The 20,748-nt window shown below is 49.1% G+C and overlaps 1 protein-coding gene across 1 annotated transcript in view; it reads left to right on the forward strand.

Moving 5' to 3' along the window:
* The window catches only part of SND1 (staphylococcal nuclease and tudor domain containing 1), a 494,703-nt gene that overhangs the window by 141,232 nt on the left and 332,723 nt on the right, over positions 1-20,748 (forward strand). The gene's annotated exons all lie outside the window — the stretch shown is intronic.

The raw sequence follows: 20,748 nt of genomic DNA on the forward strand, positions 1-20,748 counted from the left end.
CAATTTATCCACATCCTTCTTGTAGTGTGGGGCCCAAAACTGGACACAGTACTCCAGATGAGGCCTCACCAGTGTCGAATAGAGGGGAACGATCACGTCCCTCGATCTGCTCGCTATGCCCCTACTTATACATCCCAAAATGCCATTGGCCTTCTTGGCAACAAGGGCACACTGTTGACTCATATCCAGCTTCTCGTCCACTGTCACCCCTAGGTCCTTTTCCGCAGAACTGCTGCCTAGCCATTCGGTCCCTAGTCTGTAGCGGTGCATTGGATTCTTCCATCCTAAGTGCAGGACCCTGCACTTATCCTTATTGAACCTCATCAGATTTCTTTTGGCCCAATCCTCCAATTTGTCTAGGTCCTTCTGTATCCTATCCCTCCCCTCCAGCGTATCTACCACTCCTCCCAGTTTAGTATCATCTGCAAATTTGCTGAGAGTGCAATCCACACCATCCTCCAGATCATTTATGAAGATATTGAACAAAACCGGCCCCAGGACCGACCCCTGGGGCACTCCACTTGACACCGGCTGCCAACTAGACATGGAGCCATTGATCACTACCCGTTGAGCCCGACAATCTAGCCAGCTTTCTACCCACCTTATAGTGCATTCATCTAGCCCATACTTCCTTAACTTGCTGACAAGAATACTGTGGGAGACCGTGTCAAAAGCTTTGCTAAAGTCAAGAAACAATACATCCACTGCTTTCCCTTCATCCACAGAACCAGTAATCTCATCATAAAAGGCGATTAGATTAGTCAGGCATGACCTTCCCTTGGTGAATCCATGCTGACTGTTCCTGATCACTTTCCTCTCATGTAAGTGCTTCAGGATTGATTCTTTGAGGACCTGCTCCATGATTTTTCCAGGGACTGAGGTGAGGCTGACTGGCCTGTAGTTCCCAGGATCCTCCTTCTTCCCTTTTTTAAAGATTGGCACTACATTAGCCTTTTTCCAGTCATCCGGGACTTCCCCCGTTCGCCACGAGTTTTCAAAGATAATGGCCAAGGGCTCTGCAATCACAGCCGCCAATTCCTTCAGCACTCTCGGATGTAACTCGTCCGGCCCCATGGACTTGTGCACGTCCAGCTTTTCTAAATAGTCCCTAACCACCTCTATCTCCACAGAGGGCTGGCCATCTCTTCCCCATTCTGTGATGCCCAGCGCAGCAGTCTGGGAGCTGACCTTGTTAGTGAAAACAGAGGCAAAAAAAGCATTGAGTACATTAGCTTTTTCCACATCCTCTGTCACTAGGTTGCCTCCCTCATTCAGTAAGGGGCCCACACTTTCCTTGGCTTTCCTCTTGTTGCCAACATACCTGAAGAAACCCTTCTTGTTACTCTTGACATCTCTTGCTAGCTGCAGCTCCAGGTGCGATTTGGCCCTCCTGATATCTTTCCTACATGCCCGAGCAATATTTTTATACTCTTCCCTGGTCATATGTCCAACCTTCCACTTCTTGTAAGCTTCTTTTTTATGTTTAAGATCCGATAGGATTTCACCATTAAGCCAAGCTGGTCGCTTGCCATGTTTACTATTCTTTCGACTCATCGGGATGGTTTGTCCCTGTAACCTCAACAGGGATTCCTTGAAATACAGCCAGCTCTCCTGGACTCCCTTCCCCTTCATGTTAGTCCCCCAGGGGATCCTGAATGCTCCACTCCCTGGATGTCAGGCGAGCGTTAGCCTTTACATTGAAAGAACGAAGCTGTTTCAGAAATCTACACAACTCTTCATTGTGATTGCAGAGGGGATGAAGGGGCTTCCAGTGTCGTCCCAAAGAATCCCTTTGTGGATCACAGCCTGCATCAGGGCATGCTACAACCTGGCAAAAATTCCTGCCCCTGCACTGATGGCACGCTCTTCGGTGGCGTTCCTGGAGCAAGTTCCCATTCAAGACATCTGCAGGGCAGCGACGTGGTCGTTGATCCACGCCTTTACATCGCACTATGCCATTACGCAGCAGGCCAGAGATGATGCTGCAGTGTGCGACCCGCTGAGCTCCGACCCCCTCCTCCTGGAAGATATTTGGGAGTCACATGAGCAAGCACTTGAAGGAAACACGGTTACCAACCTTTCAGAACTGCTCTTTGAGATGTGTTGCTCATGTTGATTACAAGTAGGTGTGTGCATACTGTGTGCAGTCGTCGGAAGGTTTCCCCCTAGCGGTACCTGTCGGGTCAGCTGTAGAGCCCCCTGGAGCCATGTCTTCATGGCAGTGTATATAGGTCCCTGTCGACCTGCCACCTCCTCAGTTCCTCCTTGTCGGAGGACTCCTACAGAGGGTTAGGCGGGTGGGTCTTGGAAGGGGCATGAGCAACACATCTTGAGCATCAGTTACAAGGGGTAGGTAACAATTTTTTCCCCTGCTGCATCCTAAAGCCATAGTGTTCTCTGAGGTACCACCCACATGCAGCTAGAACCAGATCTCCTCCTCCCCCCCACTCTGATAGTATCTGCTGCGCCGTGGGGAAGCAGCTCCTTCCTGCAAGCTTGAGATTCCTCTGCTCACCTTAAAATGGTCGTTTGCTCCCCATGTCCCACCCAAGGAGGGCATGAGCCACGCTAGAGCCTGGGGGTGCCAGTATAATGCAGTCAAGATTGACCCCATCATGCTGGGAGCTTTGTGGTGTAAGACCTAGGCTAGACTGGTAAAAGGTGGGCGTGGGGGGTAGGCCTGTGGTATGCTGCCTCTGGAAGCACCTCTGTAGCCACTGTTTGTAAATCTTTGATGCTTTCTATTGTCCCACCCCACAGGGCTGTTTCCCCCTTCCAGAGGGTCGATTCCCCAGCCCAGGTGGGGTCTAAGAAGCGCCATATGCCCTCGCACTGCCTGTCCCTCTGCTAATACCCCTTGTTTGCTTGTTTTTCTTAGGGCAGTGGTGGACTGGGTGTGGTGGTTTGAATGATTCTTCGCATACACGATAACCCAGCTCACTTGGCTGATGGTGATTGTGGCTGAAGTTCCCTTTATTTTCTAGAGGGGAAAGTTAATTAAAAAGGGATTGTAACCTGGAGAGCAGCGGCTTTCATTAGGTGCAATTGAAGTGTAAAGACAAATGGTCTGAAAGTGCACAACTTGTAGAGCGAGTAGCCTGGGGCTGCAGTATTTACCTGCATTGCACGCAGGCCGAAAAGCAAGCTGGATCACTGTACTGCCAGCTCAGAAGAGAGGCACCACTGGAGACACTAGCCCATTGGCGGCTCATGCTGGCTGGAGAGAAGGGTGTCTTTAGGCGAGAAGGGTGTCTTTAGGCAGCTTGAGAAGTGAAAGCATTTTCTATTTAAAACTCTCTCTGTCATAGGTTACAATCCTTCGTGGCAGATATTGGTTGTTAGTTTGCTGAAAATAGACTTTAATTGGCTACTGTACAGTGTAATTTTAATTTGACAAGAGAGCCATAATTCAATCAGCCTATTAGGTATTTAAAGTTGTACGCGTGTTTGAGGAAGGAGGGGGTGGGCGAACTCCTGAGTCCTGGCACTTAATGCCTCTCTGCAGAGACTGGTAAGAGACTGTCTGTGGCTCTGGGTTACACGACTGCTTTTTTAGAGCCTTAGGCAGCTTTGGCCTCGACCCACATTCAAGATGTTCCATGTTCATTTTAAATAAAAAGCCCACTTGTTTTTCTGGTTCCCGAGCATAGATCCTTCTGCTGGCCTGCCAGGAAACAATACATCGCTATTGATTTCTCGTTTACAGTTCTCTGTCTCTGCTTCCCTGGAGGGAGGCTGTAAGAATTTCCACCCCCAACTATCTATATAAAATAAACCTATTGACCCTTCCAGCTAATGAAATATTTTACCCCTCCCACTGTGCACCTTAAATTAAATGTAGCTTTTATTTTTTTTTGTCGTGTGTAACTGCTTTTCTCCTTGTCAGGTGGGGGAAAGCCCCTATGCAAGTGTATGGGAAGCAAATTGGTGTGTGCGGATTATGTAACGTCCTTCATCCGAGCCTTGCGAGATAACGGGGCTGTTTGTGATGGTACCCCTTTACATTTTAATATCTAGAGCTACGGGTAGAATTCCCACGAGGCTGCAAGCCAGATGTGTCCGCTGTTACAGAAATGAAGTCTGACAGCTGTTGCCTAACCTCTCCATTTTTCCCTCCTCTCCTTCAGCCTTTTCAGAGCTCTGAAGCTTTATTAGAGATGAACAATCGTTACCCAAAGGGGACAGGGGCTATCTGTGAGTGACACAGCCGTGGTCCAATAGTATCACATGGAGTGCCGACAGATGTTAGGAGCGGCATTCAGCAGTTCTGAGTTCCTCCTCATGGAAACCGTGTGACTAGGTGAAGAGTGTGGTGGTGGTGGGTATAGTCCAAGGGCTGCACCCTTTGCCTTGTTTATAGCTCCCTTGGCTCTTACCCAAAACACAAGAGGCCTCCAGAATCACCCTCTGCTTGGGGACTTGGTTCTCTGCACCGCCCCCACCCCAAGAGATAGGGTTATAGGACAAAGGGAGGGGGCACATGAGCGCTGTTTATGCAGTGGAGGTAATTTACATTGCTACTGTCCATGAAGTTCCTTTTCACTTCTGGCCTCATTTTGTTTGGCCTGTGACCTACAGTAAATCCATGTGCAGCAAATAGAGCCAGTGCCTAGGAGCTCCTTTGATGGGGATGTAATAAAATGGCCTGAGCTGTTGGCTGTCTCTTGCTCGTTTAGTTCTTTGTTTTAAATAACGTATCTGGACCTCGGTAACTGATTTGGAAGGTCGCGTGGTTCAGGATGGATGCTGGGATTTGGATAAATATCTGTTGTTGTCTTGGCTTGCCTGACATCTTATCAGAGATGGACACCAATATGATGCCTGAAACACCATCCCAAGGCCAGGACAAGTTGCTGACCTTGAAGATGTCACGTCCCCAAGGCTTGGTATGTTGGAGAAGTAGGAGGGGAGATGAGGAAGGCTGCGACATAACCTTCAGAGAGCTGGAATGTCAGGGTGGCTTTCAGGGAAGCTATTGCCATTCAAGCTCTTGGGCTAAAATGTAATTTAAAAAAGCAATATCTTTACGTGTGAATATAATTGCGAGATGTTTGATAGTCATAGAATTTAGTTAGCATCCTTGCTGTTATATTGATTTTTAATGTTTATTTGCAGAACCTCAAATGTGTGTCCAAATTCTTGAACGGCTTCCCAGAATGATCCACTGTGCATTTCCCTCTGATATGAAATATCATTTTTACAGGCTAGCAAAGCGGTATTTAATGGCGGCTGACAGGATAGTGTTTAAGGGCAATATGTACTGGACACTTAAATGTTTCTATTATCTGACTCTTGGCACAGATCATTGAGTTTTAGTTGTTCTGGACATTACAAAAGGCTTGTGTGTGGTTTTTTTTTAAGAGACATCCTGCAAAGGCTGGGCGGTTAGGTCCCAGGATTCCTTTCTTTATTCTACCTTCTGCTCCTATGCGTGCTAATTGGACTTTTCTGTCTCGTCTCGTGAAAGTCTTCAGAGATCAGCACTGGACTGACATCTGGAAGGAAGCTCTCTGGACGCTGTGTTAGACTGTTGTTGGTTCTGATGAATACATGACTCCTTCCTCCCTGCACTCAAGGCCAAGCGCAGTGCTTCTTGGCTGGGTGTGGCATGTGCACCTGTGTAGCTAGGCAATAAGGCAGACCGGGCACCTTGTCCAGGCTTGACTGTGTATAGCTGCTGAACTCTGATCCGAGCATAAATTGAATGGAGGTGTTCATGGCTTTGGAGATGATTTCCTTTTAAGGCAAAGGTTTGAATTGTGTCTTTTTCCATAGCGGAAGCAGCTGCTTTTAAGAAGACTTTTCATCGTTTCACTTCCAGCTCCAGAGAGGGTTTCCACTTCTCCAGGCAATGAAAATGTTTTTCAGATCCATAACTCAATCGCTAATCAAATGCCAGGAATGATAGTTTGCCCCACCAAACAGTAGCTCAGTGGAAAGTTTGCCCAAATCCCTTTTTTAGCTTGGGCAGAGACTTGAGTGCAAGGGTGCCAGCAATCGCAGTCAAGGATCACGGCCCTATTGTGATGGGCCACTGTACAGATGAGTAATAAAGCAGCTGCGTGGCGGGGTTCGTGTCTTGGAGTAGTGACCCCCTGGAAGCACATCTTGTCCTGCCACCTGCTGTAGTCGCCTGCAAAGTGATCTTCCTGCTTGCACGTTTCTTAACTTAGCAAGGGTTATTTATTTGATAACTAATGGAGGAGAGGCTTTATCTGATCACTTCTCTGTTCACCTTAATTGACACTGGCATCTTGGAGCCCCAGGCTGTGCTAACGCTGGCCTGGGTGGGAGGCTTAGGGCATCCGTTTCCGCTTAACATCCACACAAGATCACACTGCTTTTTTTTTTCATCCTCCTCCTCAAACCTTGTGCTCAGTGGGATGTAGACTGTAACCGCCTGTGTCAGACTAACACTTCAATAAGCAATACGTTTGAAGTTGGTTCATGAGGATTAATTAGTGTTTGTGGAGAGCAGACAAGGGTTGAAGTGATATTTACCTCGACACTTTAAACTCTGAACTTGTTTGAGTTCCATAAAGACCCTCAGACAATCAGTTCCTTTCAGAGTTGATTGCAAGCTCGTTTCTGAGGAAGACAGTTAAAAATCAGTTTCGCTTAAGTAGCCAGAGCCTGCGTTCTGAATGTGTATTCCCACACAGGAGTTGGTGCCTACAATAACGCCCTCGGAGGTGAAGGAAAATACCCAGCTCTGTGCTGGGATGAAGGCAGGGTTCTAAATGGGAGACTCAGGTCCATGAAGGCGTACAGATGGTGACTGGTAGGAAGGATGCTACCGTGAATAGGCACCGGCCAGAGATTCAGGAGACTGTTCAATTCCTGGCTTAGCCACATTTCCTCTGTGGTGAGGGGCAAGTCATTTGAATCTACCCTGTACCCCGCTTCCTCTCTGTAAAACAGGGATGCCACTTCCCTACATCGCAGGCTAAAGTCCATTAATGATTGGAGGTGCAGAGGTGATTTGACGAGGGACGTGTAAGTATCCGAGTGGCGACAGATAAATACCTAGGAAGACTCTGCAGGTAAGTGAAAGGGGAATCGATTACATGTGGAAACATACAGTAGTTGAAAAGAGTCTGATCACATCTGCACAGAAACGGTCACTGATGTGGCATCTTAAACAGCTTATTATGGCGAAGTGGAAAGTTTCAGCTGCAGCAGTGGGAGGGGTTGGTGACATGCTCTGTGTTTCCTGTACCTATACAGTCCTGCAGGGGAGCAGCCAGCAAAAAAAGGAACTTATTTAGCTTTGGTTTTGAGTGGGGATGATCTCTGATACAGCCACGTGGTCTTCTAGAGCAGGATGTCCGGGGGGCTTGGTGCAATAAACTACAGAGGTGTGTCAGCGTTAATTCTGTGCTGCATGTTTTGAGAGCCTCTTGAGAAGCTGCAGGGTCTCATGCAGCGCGGGCTGCTATGAAATTACAAATGGTCTCCATGCGCTTAAAGGTCTGATGTAAAGCCCCAAAGCTGAGCGAGTCCATGAAATACAGGACCGGCACCTCTGGAGGCTCTGAAAAGGGTTACCTTGCTGTGGTAACGTGCAGACCCTTGACCTGGTGCCTCTGATAGAGTGTAGCCTCTGATCGCATGTCTAGGCACGATAGGTTAGAAGGGTTTTTCAGAGTTGGCTCAATGCTTACGAGATGCTCAGCCCTGTACAGCACTGGTGCAAAGACCCTGCCTCAAGGAGTTTGCAATCTATGCACTAGACTCCAGTCTCCTGACTCTCTGTCCACTGGACCATGCTGCCTTGTGATGTGACACTGTCACTAATGTCTGCTTGTGGCAAAATGTCATGTAATCGCTTTTCTTGCCCCTCTCTTCCCCCCAGATTCCATGGGGACATTTCATTCTCAGAAAAAATTTGAAATGGGGAGTTGGAAACCCATTGGGATTAACTGAAAAGCAGGGGCAACCTGGCTATCAAATGTTCAGGGCAGGGTCTCCTTAGTGTGTGGTGCACGCCGAGGCCATGGTATACGTTAAAAAAATAAATATTTGGCACCAAGGAGCTATCAGTAAATGGGTGTTTGTGTTTCCTTTTCCGTTTGGCCATATCTGGGGCCGTGTGCAGGGCAACGGGATCCTGTGGTAACAATCAGTGCATGTGTTCCCAAAAGTGGATTTCTGGGGCAGTCCGCTGTGCCTAGGTGTGAAAGTGCCAATCTCCTGACCTCCGCCTCCCAGTTCTCAATAACTGCCAGCAGCCTTGCTGTGGTGTTATGCAGACTGAACATGGGGAAGAGCTCCTAAAATTAGACAGAATCTCTCAGCTTCTCAGTAGCGACCTCCACCCTCTCGCTAGCAGGACAATCAATGTTAAATCCTTGCCGTCCTGTTTCGACTGTGCGGGTGGAAAGGGAAAGCGAGGGGCGAAGCGGCTCTGAAATTGCAATGCAAGCAGTGTACTGTATCAGAAGGATGTCTGGGCTATTTGTTCCGTTGACTTCATTTGCTGGCTCTGCCCAAAGTTTCAGCGAGGTGATGGATGTTGCTTTAATCCACTGATTTATGGTGCTGGACTATGACATAAAAGTTAGTCATCTCTGCTCTGCAGGGTTAAAACGAGAGTGCCCCTGGAATGCCACCACGGGAAGAGGTGAATTGAGTGCATTTTTAAATATAGCCTGAAAGTCCCTTGGATTTAGAGGATAAAATATATGCCACTGGTAGCCTGATTTAGACCTTGGAGCACCGAGGCTGGCAAGGCGAGTAAGCAGCATCTGAGAGAAGACTTCATGCCTTGCAACAGCATAATTCAGATTCATTCTGAAGCGCTGCAGGATTTATCGCGTGGCTTGACTAGAGATCTGGCAAGGGCTGGACATTTTTTTGGCACCAGCTAAATAATAGAGACGCTTACATCCTCGCAGCTCCCCTTCCACCTCCGAGGAGAGGGAGGAACGTGTGCATAATGTATTGTCCCCTCATGCAAAAGGGTTTACCCTGTGAAATGGGCTGCCTGCATTGCTTGCAGTGCATGAGACAGGGAGAGAGTCAGATTTTCATATTGCCTCCAGAGCTGTGGGGAATGTGGCAGTGCACTGCACTGGAAGGCTTTCATCTGGCTAGTAGCCTGTATTTCAAATAATGCAAATGTCTGATCTGAATATATCAACTGCGTTTAGCCTGGGGACGGGGGGGGGGAAGGTCCCTCTCCATTGCTAGAAAACTTTTTTGGGGCCAGCTAGTTAGTTATGAAATTGCAGGTTTAGGACCAGACTCAAACTCTGGAAGGGAATAGAGTAGCATGTGCCATTCTCTTGGAGATTCCTACAGTCTCACTGTTCTCCATTCAGAGGAGCCTGCGTTCAGATCTCCATTAGTTCTGGTTTCATATTTGGAAATTGTCTCTTTTGAAAGCAGGAGTTTTCCCTTTGTGCAAAAGATTTGTGTTTACGCCTGAGCTTGAAAGGGGTTGGAGTGGTAAAGTGAGGTTTCTGTCTGGCAACACTAATTATTTTTCTCCTTCTTGCTTTCATTTGCTTATTTGAGCTGCACATTAAGTGTCTTTCATTCAGCAAATTGCATGTCAGTTTAATATCTATATCGATAAGCCATTCCAGAACAAAGGACTCTGCAGCCCTCCCATCTTCCTTGAAGACCCTTTTTACCCTCCCTGTTTTTGTGTCTGGTTTCATGTGGTGTCAGAAAGTGACTGTTGCTTTCTTATTTTAAAAGTATCTGAAAGAGAGAGCCATTTCTTTCGCTAGGTAATGTGAAGTGCCAATTGTTTGTCCTAGATTCTCTTGTCCTGGCATTTAGAGGTGGCATCAGATACACTGCTTGAGTAAGAAGCAAGAGCCAGTTTCTTGGCAGAGAGATTTGTAGTAGATTTAGTTGATTTAGCAAAAAGATACCTTGCATGCTGGCAGTCATTGGTTTTAATCATGGCCCACTGATCTGGATGGGATTGGCTTCCTCAGTCTCCTGCTCTTCAGTTTAATAGGAATGGAGAGTGGGGAAAAGGGCAAGGCAAGTCCCAGTGAATGAGTAAGTGCTCAAAAACATTGACAAACTAACCAGCGGGAGCTATGGAACTAATCCGTATCGTCCCCCCGGCCAGCATGTCCTTGAGTGCCCAGTGTCTGGGAGTGCAGAGGTAGCAGTGTCCTGTTGGGGCTTGGGGTGCTGGCTTTTCTAAGTACATCTGTAGGCATCGCAGTTGTGGTCCTAACTCCCAGCTCCTTTTCTCATCTTGCCCAAAGTAGCCCCAGGCCTTGGGCGTGGGCAAAAATTCTGAATGAGATGTGAGCTGGGAGGTGGGGAGGGAGAGGCATGGAGGGCGCAGCGTGCCTAGGAAATAATAAACCATATCAAAGGCTCATTCATTATGGAAAAACGTGGAATGAAATTGCTGTTGCGTCTTTGTTCACTCTCTCTCCCATCTGATTCATTTCCTTCATTTCCTGCTGCTCTTGCCTTATCTCATTCTTTTCAATTTATTCTTCCCTTAGATTCCCTCGCTTTGGCAGCAAAGAGGCGCTTTTCAGCATCCTCTGGGTTTGCGCTCTGGCCCCTGCCCCTTTCAAACGCTGGACAAGTTCATTCTATTCCTGATTTCCGTGTTGGGTCTTCATTACTAGATCTGTAAAAGCGGCAGAGAGTCCTGTGGCCTGACGAAGTGGGTATTCACCCACGAAAGCTTATGGTCCAATACATCTGTTAGTCTATAAGGTGCCACAGGACTCTTTGCCGCTTTTACAGATCCTGACTAACACGGCTACTCCTCTGATTACTAGATGTGTGTATTGCAGCAGTGTCTAGAGCCTCCAGTCCAGGACTGGGCCCTAATGTGCTATACACAGAGAGCGTGTACCGAGCACTTGGAGTTATTTCTAGGGGGGTGTGGCTTCAGCCCAACCAAATGAGTTCCATCCTTCACGTTTTACCTGATAACCCCCTCTACCTGGGTGCCTGCTTGCTGTGGACATGGATTTGTTGTTTCCCTTAGCTGAGTTTTGCACTCCCTTTGTGGCATAAAGCAGCCAAAGCAAAGCTCTTGGTTTGTTACCTTGTGGTCAGGTCACTCCTGCTCCAAGCCTGGGTGATCTGTACCCTGCTGCATGTTGCAAGACATTCACCTAATGGTGTGACTCACTGTGTCGTTCTTCTCCCCTTCCATAGCTGATCGGTGGCATTGCCAGGGGTCCTCAGAGAAATCCTCGTCCCGGCTGTGTTAGAATGGCCTCGCGCTATGGGCCGATGTCCTCCCACTCAGAACAGGACGTGGGAGCTGTCTGCCCTATGACTGTCCTCCAGCACTATTGGCCAAAACACCTCCATCCCACAGGGATGAGGGAGAAGGCAGTTGGCTGTATTGGCTATGTGCCCAGCCTCTCTAGGCATGTCTCTGAAGAGGAGCAGGTTTCTGCCCTCAGGCTGGCAGCCTGTGATTGCTGCCACCACCTTGCTCCGTGCTTGTTCCTGGGACCTGTGCTGCTTTGTGCCAGTCACAGATGGAGGCAGTCACGCCCAGCTCATCCCTCCAGGAGCTGCAGCATGTTCACCGGGCTCTGCCCGTGTTTCAGTGCCCCAGGGGATGAGGCCTGTGCCATTGCTCTGCAGGCACAGTGGCCAGCTGCATTCCCCTGTTGCAGACACTGGTGCTAGCAAGAGGAGTGCTTGGTTGAAGACCTGGCTATGGCTCAGCTTGGGCAAGGTGGCAGGGATGCCAGCAGGAAGAGGGGAGTGCTTGGAAGAGCTAGCCAGGCTCTGAGCAGCTCCCAGCATCTGCCCTCCAATGATCAGACTATGGCAGGTGTTGGACTGTTGCCAGGCAGACATGGCCAATCAAACCCAGCTGGTCCGATGTGCTGGAGTTTTCTTTGTGAGCAGGGTTCACTGCTGAGAATGCATCGCATCAGTGCTCTGTGCATTAAATGGACTGACCTGCCCATTCGGGGGCCAACACATTGTCCTTCTGAGTCCCCTGCGATTGTCGGGGTTTCTCTTCTATAACCAGGGGTTGAAAGTCTGGGAGGCTGGAGGCCCAGGCCTTTCTGCACTTGGTCCTTGCCTGTGGAACAGTCTGTCAGATGCAAAACTTCCCTGCTGGTCGAAGCTGAGAAGAAAGTAGGGTGTGGTAGGGAAGTAGAGAACTGCTAAGTGTCATAAGATCCTGAACCTCATGAGAATTGGAACAGAATCTACTTCTGCTCCTGTTCTTAATTTACTGCTTGTCAGCGCTGCGGCTCAGCAGCAGTTGATGCTCCCTAGGTGCCTAGCTGAGCGCTCTCCTCTTCTGTCTTCCTAAATCAGTCAGTCCTTCCACTTCATCACTTCTGCTCTGCGTCCCCTTCGCTTTGTCTCTGGTGGTATTTGAGCACCGGGTTTGAGTGCCAACGGGACTGAGGTGTCTCCAGCTGGGCTCGGTGTTCCGGGCAGTCTCATCAGCCTTCTCTAAGGCAGAATGAGCGTGCCACCTCCAGTGATTTCTGTGCAAGAATTCCAACCAGTGTGCTGGCTCAAATTTTGTTTGTACTCCACAGTCAAAATTCTTAGCATGTTGGGGTTGGGAGGTGGCTGGCAGGAGTCTCGCTTCTTGAAGTCTTATCTCTGCGATGGAGCATTCTTTGCTCCTAGCAGAGTAGCTTGTTTTTCACCCAGTAACACTGACTGTTTTCCTGTGGCGTTAGGTCCTTAAAGGACAGTGCTGCTGCTTTTTGCTATAGCTGCAAAATTCTTGTAGAGAGAGAGCACCACATGGCTTGCTACTCATAATGGCTTTTGAGTCTTGTGAGTCTTCAAACACTTCAGTTGCTGCTGAAATCCATACAGCTAAAAGCTAATGTTTGGTTCCTTTTTTTGCTAATAGTATCCTTGCAAGCAATGGCAAATGCTTTTTGAAATGGTCCGTCTGTGATTGAAGGTGTAATTGAGTAGAAGAGTAGTCTCTAAAGAGAACCCCTTCTTACATGATGATCATGAAAATGGTGGTTTAATTTTTTGTGAGTTTTTGTAGAATGGAATCGAAGGCTGTGAGCTAGAGATAACAGGCAGAGTCCCTGCAAGGATGTGAAGTGCCTACATTTGCTTTGGTTCTTTTTTTTTTTTTTTTGCTACAGTGGAACAGTTCAAATATTGGCAAGTCACCAGCAAATACTTGTAACCATGACTATGCAGTGAACCAGTAAGTCTGTCAAAAAATCACTGTAGTGGATACCATGAGTGAGTGAGATGCACCAGAGAAGGTGGAATCTGCTTGTGCAGCCACTGTCTCCTGGCCCAGGGAGCTGGGCTTGACTCCTGGTGGGAATGTGCATAAAAATTGCTGCTCAGAGCTGCTGCTATTGGGAGGGTTTTTCCAGCTGCCTGCACTTGCCTGGCAACTCAGTCTGGTCTTGCCAGCTCAGCATGGCTTGTTCTTGGGAGAGCTCCAACGAGAGCCAGCGGAAGTGATGGTGGAGCTTCAGTAATTGGCCCTCTGAGTCAGTACTGAACGGACTCCCCGAATCATGCTGGGGCGTGCTCCTCTGCTGCAGGAATGAGCTTATGGGTGAGACATGAGCCAGAGTTCTTGACCTCCTCTGACTCTTCCTTCAACACACCAACCCTTGGGCATGGGGTCAGAACCAATTCTGGCTTGGGTAAATCAGCTGTTCTACATCCCTCTTGCAGCTGTACACTGGGCACAGTGTCCAAAAGTGTGCGGCAATGATGTGTGATACCTAAGGGTAGGAAGTGAATAGCTGCTGCATTCCACCTCAGAGGTGGCTGCATTTCCACAGGCTGCAAAATGATCCCAGTTTTGGTATTGTTCTGTAAGGTGCTTTGATAGAGCTCTATAAATGCAAATGTGACCTTTGTGTTGATATCTTGCATCACCCAGCCAGATGATGTGGCCAGCAGTTCTGAATAGCTGTTGCCATGGGTTCCAGTGTTTAAAAGATCACCTCAGCTACCAAGCCTTGCCAGTCAGTTAGGTGCTCATTGCATCCAGTCCAAGCCCCTTTCCTCAGATCTGTGGCCTTGCTGGGAGGAAACTGCTCTGTCTCAAGACCTACCCTGCTCCTTCCTTCCTTCTATGGCCCCGGGGCTGGAAGGAAGCGACGCTAGCTAGCAGTCCCCTGCCATTCTCCCACCCCATATTGTGAGATAGGAGGCCATGTTGTCATGAGACTACACAACTGTGGTTTCTGGTGCAGTCTTCACTTTCTACTTAACCGTATAATCCATGTGCCTTTGTTAGGGGGAACTCTGCACAGCCACACGACCAGCTCTTGGGAACCTCGGCTGTGGCCTACCCTTTCCTGTAAGAGAGGAAGAACATAACATAAAAATGGCTGCACTGTGTCAGACCAATGGTCCATCTAGCTCTGTATCCTGTCTTCCGTCAGTGGCTAGTGCCAGATGCTTCAGACGAAGTGAACAGAACAGGGCAATTTATCGAGTGATCCATCCCCTGCTGTACAGTCCCAGCATCTGGCAGTCAGAGGCTTTGGGGTACCCAGAACATGGGATTGCATCCCTGACCATCCTGGCTAATAGCCATTGCTGGACCTATTCTCCATGAACTTATCTAATTCTTTTTGAACCCAGTTACACTTTTGGCCTTCACAACATCCCCTGGCAACGAGTTCCACAGGTTGACTGTTCGTTGTGTGAAGAAATACTTCCTTCTGTTTGTTTTAAACCTGCTTCCTGTCAATTTCATTGAGTGACTCTTGGTTTGTTTGTGTGAAGGGGTAAATAACACTTCCTTACACGTTCTCTAAGCCGTTCCTTCTATTCTATTCCCCTCTCAGTTGTCTCTTTTCTAAGATGAACATTCCTAATCTTTTTACTCTCTCCTCATGTGGAAGCTGTTGCATGCCGCTAATCAGATTTCTTTCCCTGCTCTGTATTTTTTCCAATTCTAATATAGCTTTTTTTTGAGCTGGGGTGACCAGAACTGCATGCAGTATTTGAGGTGTGGTGTACCATGGATTTGTGTAGTTGTGGTATTTGTCTTATCTATCCCTTTCCTAATGGTTCCTAACGTTCTGTTAGCTTTTTTGACTGCTGCTGCACATTGAATGGATGTTTTCAGAGAACTAGCCATGAGGACTCCAAAATCTTTCTGGAGTGGTAAGAACTAATTTATACAATGAGATGGGTTCTGTATAGTTGGGATTATGTTTTCCAGTATGCATTACTTTGCATTTATCGATATTGAATTTCATCTGCCCCTTTGTTGCCCAGTCACCCATGTTACTGAGATCCCTTTGGAACTCTTTGTAGTCAGCTTTGGACTTAATTATCTTGAATAATTTTGTATCCTCTGCAAACTTTGTCACCTCACTGTTCACCCCTTTCCCAGATCATTTATGAATATGTTGAATAGGACTGGTCCCAGTACAGATCCTTGCGGGACCCCACTATTTACCTCTCTCCACTGTGAAAACAGCATTTATTTCGACTCTGTTTCCTATCTTTTAACTAGTTACTGATCCATGAGAGGATCTTCCCTCTTACCCCGTGACTGCTTACTTTGCTTAAGGGCCTTCTGTGTGGGACCTTGTCAAAAGCTTTCTGAAAGTCCAAGTACACAATATCCACTGGGTCACCCTTGTCCACATGTTTGTTGACCCTCCCCTCCCTTTAAGGAATTCTAATAGATTCGTGAGGCATTTCCTTTTTCAGAAGTCGTGTTGACTCTTCCCCATCAAATCATGTTCATCCCTCTGTCTGATAATTCTGTTCAGTTTCAACCAGTTTGCCTGGTACTGAAGTTAGGAGGGGCATGTCTCTTCCGTTACAGCCTTGAACTCCTGGTGGGGCTGCTGACCTGAAGGTGGAGTTAGAAACCCATCAAAAGCCTTGGCAGCCCCATGCCCATGTTCTCTTGGCCAAGTGACGGTGTCTGTGTCAGAAGAGCTGTGCGGGGCAGAGGGCAGTAGCTGTGTATTGTGGGGGTGTGCAGCCTGCCGCACTGTGCATGTTCGATAGGATGCCTACCTAGGCATTTCCATGCAGCAAGGCCATGCAGCTCACTGCTGGGCAGCGTGTGGAGGATGTTCCAAGCCATTCAGGGACTGGAAGCCAGCCAGCCAGAGGGAGCCTTGTTCCTGCAATATGTTGCCTTTAGCTCTGGGGGAAGCTCTTGGCAATGGGTCGCTGTGAGAAGGCTGCAGCTTGTATTCGGTCAGAGCTGGTGACATTGGGAGGCATGGGTAAGAAGCAGCAGCTTGCTTCCCCAGCATAGGGGGCAGGCAGGGAGTAGCTTGGTTTCCAGGGGCATACGGGTGCCAGTCCACCTAAACAGACCTGTCCTGGCAGGATGAGTGAAGTGAGAGTCTTCTCACATAGGAGCTTGTACTTCAGGGGCAGAACAATAGAACAATTGAATCTGGGTCACAGTAGATCACAGTCCTGGGTTGCTGGGAGTTATGAAATGTCCCTATTTGTAAACATCAGTGTGGCTTTTACTGTAAGACCTTCATGTAAAATAAAGTCCCGGTCTGCCTCTGCAAGTAGCTTCATAAACAAAAAGTACTTGAGCTTGATGTGCCTTGGCATGAACGTCTCTCTCTCAGCTAGTGTCCCCACCTACCCCCCCAGCAGCACCCACCCCTCAGTGCTGACATCTCTGGGCAGAGGGTCCTGGGGCAGCAGCCATGTGCAGAGCGAGGATGCCTGCAGTTTGCACCAGTCTTGTGCTCAGAATTAGGGTTAGTAAACCACAGCTGATCAAGAGGGAGTGGACTCTTTCTGGAGTTACCCTGTTACCAGGCTGCTTCTGGTGGCTGGAATCACATAAGACTTCTTTAATTTTGGGATGCCCTTTCCTCCCCCAATCCTCCCGCCCCAGCTGAGGGCTGGTGTGACTGATGTTCTGCCAGTTTGCTGCTGCTCTGAGCACTGGCCCAGGCGAGGACCTGGAGATGCGTGTCCCACATTGGCGCTCCTACTCGGACCCTGCAGCTTGAGGCCTAAATGCGGACACCCCCACGCTGCAGCCCAGCCAGTTGGACACCAGAGCGCAGCGAGATGGGCTAGTCCGGCAATACAGCACTCTAGTTAGACTTGCTGCAATATGCCCATCCTATGGCCTGGACCTGCATATAGTCTTAGCAATAAAACCACATGAAGGCAAACTGGACCAATGCCCTTTAGATTCCCCATAATGGTTCCCCCCACCTCACAAGAAACTGAGGCTCTACCCACACCACGCCATCCACTCATCCTCCTTCCCTCCCACCCTTCACCAAAGAGGGCCTAGGGGAGCGGGTAACTGTTGTACTGAGACCTTAAGGGAAACCGATTTGGGCTCTGGGGAACCAGTGTGGGAAGTGACTGGTCCAACGCCGTGGTGGAGTCAAGAATAAAATCCAAGAGCTCCGATTCCCAGTTGCCTGCTCCAGCTGCTAGAGACAGTTCCCAGCCTGTATTGGTTACAGGTGACCACCTTGACTCTGCCCTATGTTCCTAGATAGTATGTATTAAACTCACTTCTGTAGCCCCTGTTATCATTGTTGTAGGGAGCAATACCCCTCCATGAATCCCAGAGCCCTGGGTGCTGCCTTACCTGCCGTGAGTGGAACGCTGGGGGCTGGAACCCAGAGACACAAGTGTGGGTGGCAGATAACAGCAATGGGAGGAGCGGGGTGATTGCACACTTTTACAAGTGAGCTGTGTGCACGACTGGATCGACCAAATAACACTTCATTTCCTTGACATGTGTTTCACCCTCTGCCTCTGTCTCTACTTTGGCCTGTTTCTGTCCATGCATTTGACTTCCTCAGCAGGTGCTAAGCAGTTGTTGAGCCAGCCGTTGAGAGACTCAGATCCTAAATATTTTGCTCCTGGGGTTACATCTTCTGTTGTGTGAGACATTCTCTGGTGTTTAATGTCGATTCCTCAGGCTGCAACAGAAAATCCTTGTTAATGAGCTGGCATCCGCGGTAGATTGCAGTCTTAGGGAGGTCAGAGGCCTGCGTCTGGGTTGTATGTTCTAGGATGAAATAGATGGCGTAACAGGGCTTTTCCATCGAGTTGGAGGTTTGCTGTAACTCCAAGCTGTGGGCTGGGAGCAGTGGGCAGGCTCTAAACCGCTCCGATTCGTTTACATTGTCTTAAGCAAGTTTCTGATGCAAACTAGCCACAATTCTGAGTGTAAGGGGAAGCCTGCAGCAGGGATCAAGTCCTGAGCAGACTGAACCTAAGGAGCTATAATGTCTGTAAAAGGGAGCTGCGTTGGTTTACCCCAGGGGTTCTCAAACTTAATTGCCCCGCAACTCCCCCTCTGACAACAAAGTTACTACATGGCATGGGGGGGAGAGGGGAGGAGAAGAGCCTCAAGCCCTGTTGCCCCAGGTGGGGGGAGACAGGGCTGTAGCCTGAGCCCCGTCGCCCTGGGTGGGGGTGGAACTTGTGCTTCAGCCATGGGTCCCAGCAGGTCTAATGCTGGCCCTGATGAGCCCATTAAAATGGGGTCCCAACCCACAGTTTGAGAACTGCTGGTTCAAAATCCATTAATGTTTCCAGGTGATTCTGGTGCTTGTGGGTAGTATTGGGCCCTCCTATGCACAGCTCTGGTCTTGAGCCCCCAGTAATCCTTCCTCCTGCAGGAATCCCTGGGTGTGATTCTTTAGCCTGTGCTAGGTAGATCAGGAAAGCTTTATTTTTATTTATATTACCATAGCACCTCAGGACCCAGTCATGGACAGCACCCCATTCTGCTAGGGGCTGTACACAGACAGCCCCTGCCCCACAGAGCTTACAGTTCACCTAAGATGAGGCAATGGATGGATACAGACAGGAGTACAAGGAGACAGTAGTGGGCAGCGTGGCAGACAGTGGTCTCAGTGGCCTGTCAGGTTGTCTGGCCCATCGCTGCCGTATCTGAGCGCTTTACACTCTGTACTGCATTTATCCCCTCAACACCCCTGTGAGGTAGGGCCACGCTTACCCCGTTTTCCACATGGTCACTGAGGCTCGGGACACACTGTGACTTGGCTGAGGGGTCCCAGGAAGTCTGGGGTGGAGCAGAGACTGGACCCCTCTTCCTCTGACTAGATCATAATGGTCCCTTCTGGCTGTAAAAAGATGACTGGTGACGCCAGTTCCAATGCAAGTGTACCCACCAGCCGGCTTTAAGCTGTGGGGGTCTAGGAGTGAGATCTCCTCTAGAAATGAGGGCTGTGCACTCTCCCTGACCCCCGCTTCTGGGCCTGTCCATGACTCATTGTTGGTGGGGTTCTGTCAGTGGAGGTTTTGCCCACTGGGAGCTTAGACGAGTTTGCTGGGTCTCAGCTTGTGGGAGTAGCTCTCACAACAAAGATTTAGGAAAGTTCATGTACTCGGTCATTCACTCCCTGGACTTCTCCAGGTCCAGCTGCAAGGGGGCATTAATAGTGCCTCCCTCCCATTCGTTGCTTACTAGCCTTGCCGATGTATTTGCCTTCAGATTTCTAGCTTTCCCCTTATTAACGCTCCCGGCTGCCCCTCCCGCTCTGACTGCGTGGCAGCTATTTCTACTGGAAACTTTTTTTTCCTCTTGCTCTTTGAAGGGTCCTTATCACCACAAGATGCCTTAAGCAGCTGGTAGACAGCGGTAACTGGTATGCAGTGAGATGCCCTGCGATTCCTTTTCATTGGTGTCGCATCCCATGAGTGCTATTAATCACTCGCCGATAATGAGCTTGCCTAACGAGCAACTTTTCCACCAGACCCTGTGTGAGCAGAGCACATGCACTGAGCTTGCCAGGTTATCTTAATTAAGGAGCCCTTTTTAGTGTTTTGGTGGGGAGGAGGAAACAGTATGGGTGGGAACAAAGGTGCTGTGTGCAAAGGCTTCGTAATGAGAGCCTTCCGATTCCTTCCCCTCCTCCTGTAGGAAATGCCCGGGGTGCTGTGTAATCTGGAGCGGAGACATGCTGGTCTGAAAAGTCGGGATGCAGTGGGCTCCAGTCTTTCAAATGAGTGAAAATTTGTACGATTCAATGGGTTCCTGCAATAAAACCCAGCCCCCCACCCTTTTAATCACTGAGCTTCTGTTGAGTTCTCCTGAGAAGTCAGTTGAACCTGCCGTTCCATTGAGCAGCTGCGCCAAAAGGCAAGTTGCTCTGTGGCTGCTAGTGCTGGAATCCGAGTCTGATGTGGGTAGAGGCCTACGGTGACCCCTGGTAGCTGCCAGGGTTGATCAGGACTGATGGGGCTTTGGTGGGCTGGGGGCCTCAGATGGTGCCATGGTGCATCGCCATTCATTCCCGTTCCAGCCTCTTGCACTGTGCATCGCCACGCGGAAGGGCCTCTTGCTGGGTCTCGGAGTGTTGACCAGCAACGGGCACTGCATCTAGGCTGCCTCAGCCTGTGGGTGTGAAATGGGAGGGTCCCGTCTCTGTAGGAGAAGATCTGTTAATGAGGAAGCTACCAGCTACCAACCAGTCATCGAAGGGTGTGGTGGCTAGTCATGTGATCTGCGGGGGTGAGCCCCCAGGGTGAGAGGGGCTGGAATTAGGCAGAATGGGACAAAACTGAGCAAAGGCAAATGGAGGCTGAATATCAAGAATAACCTCCTGATAAAAAGATAAGCCAGGCTGAGGAGCAATCTCTTGGTGGGTGGAGGGGTGTGTGTCTGTTGCCTAGAAAATTTAAAACTAAACTGGCAGAAGTGCTGCTGGGGACAGTCCCATACTGGTTGGAGGGGTGAAGAGGATGAGGGTAAATTTTGATCCCTCAAATCTGCTTCTTGGGGCTTGTCTACATGATGAAATTGCCCAGAATAGCTCCCTGTGTAGA

The sequence above is a fragment of the Natator depressus genome, chromosome 1, assembly GCF_965152275.1.
Source record: "Natator depressus isolate rNatDep1 chromosome 1, rNatDep2.hap1, whole genome shotgun sequence".
Classification (NCBI taxonomy): domain Eukaryota; kingdom Metazoa; phylum Chordata; order Testudines; family Cheloniidae; genus Natator; species Natator depressus.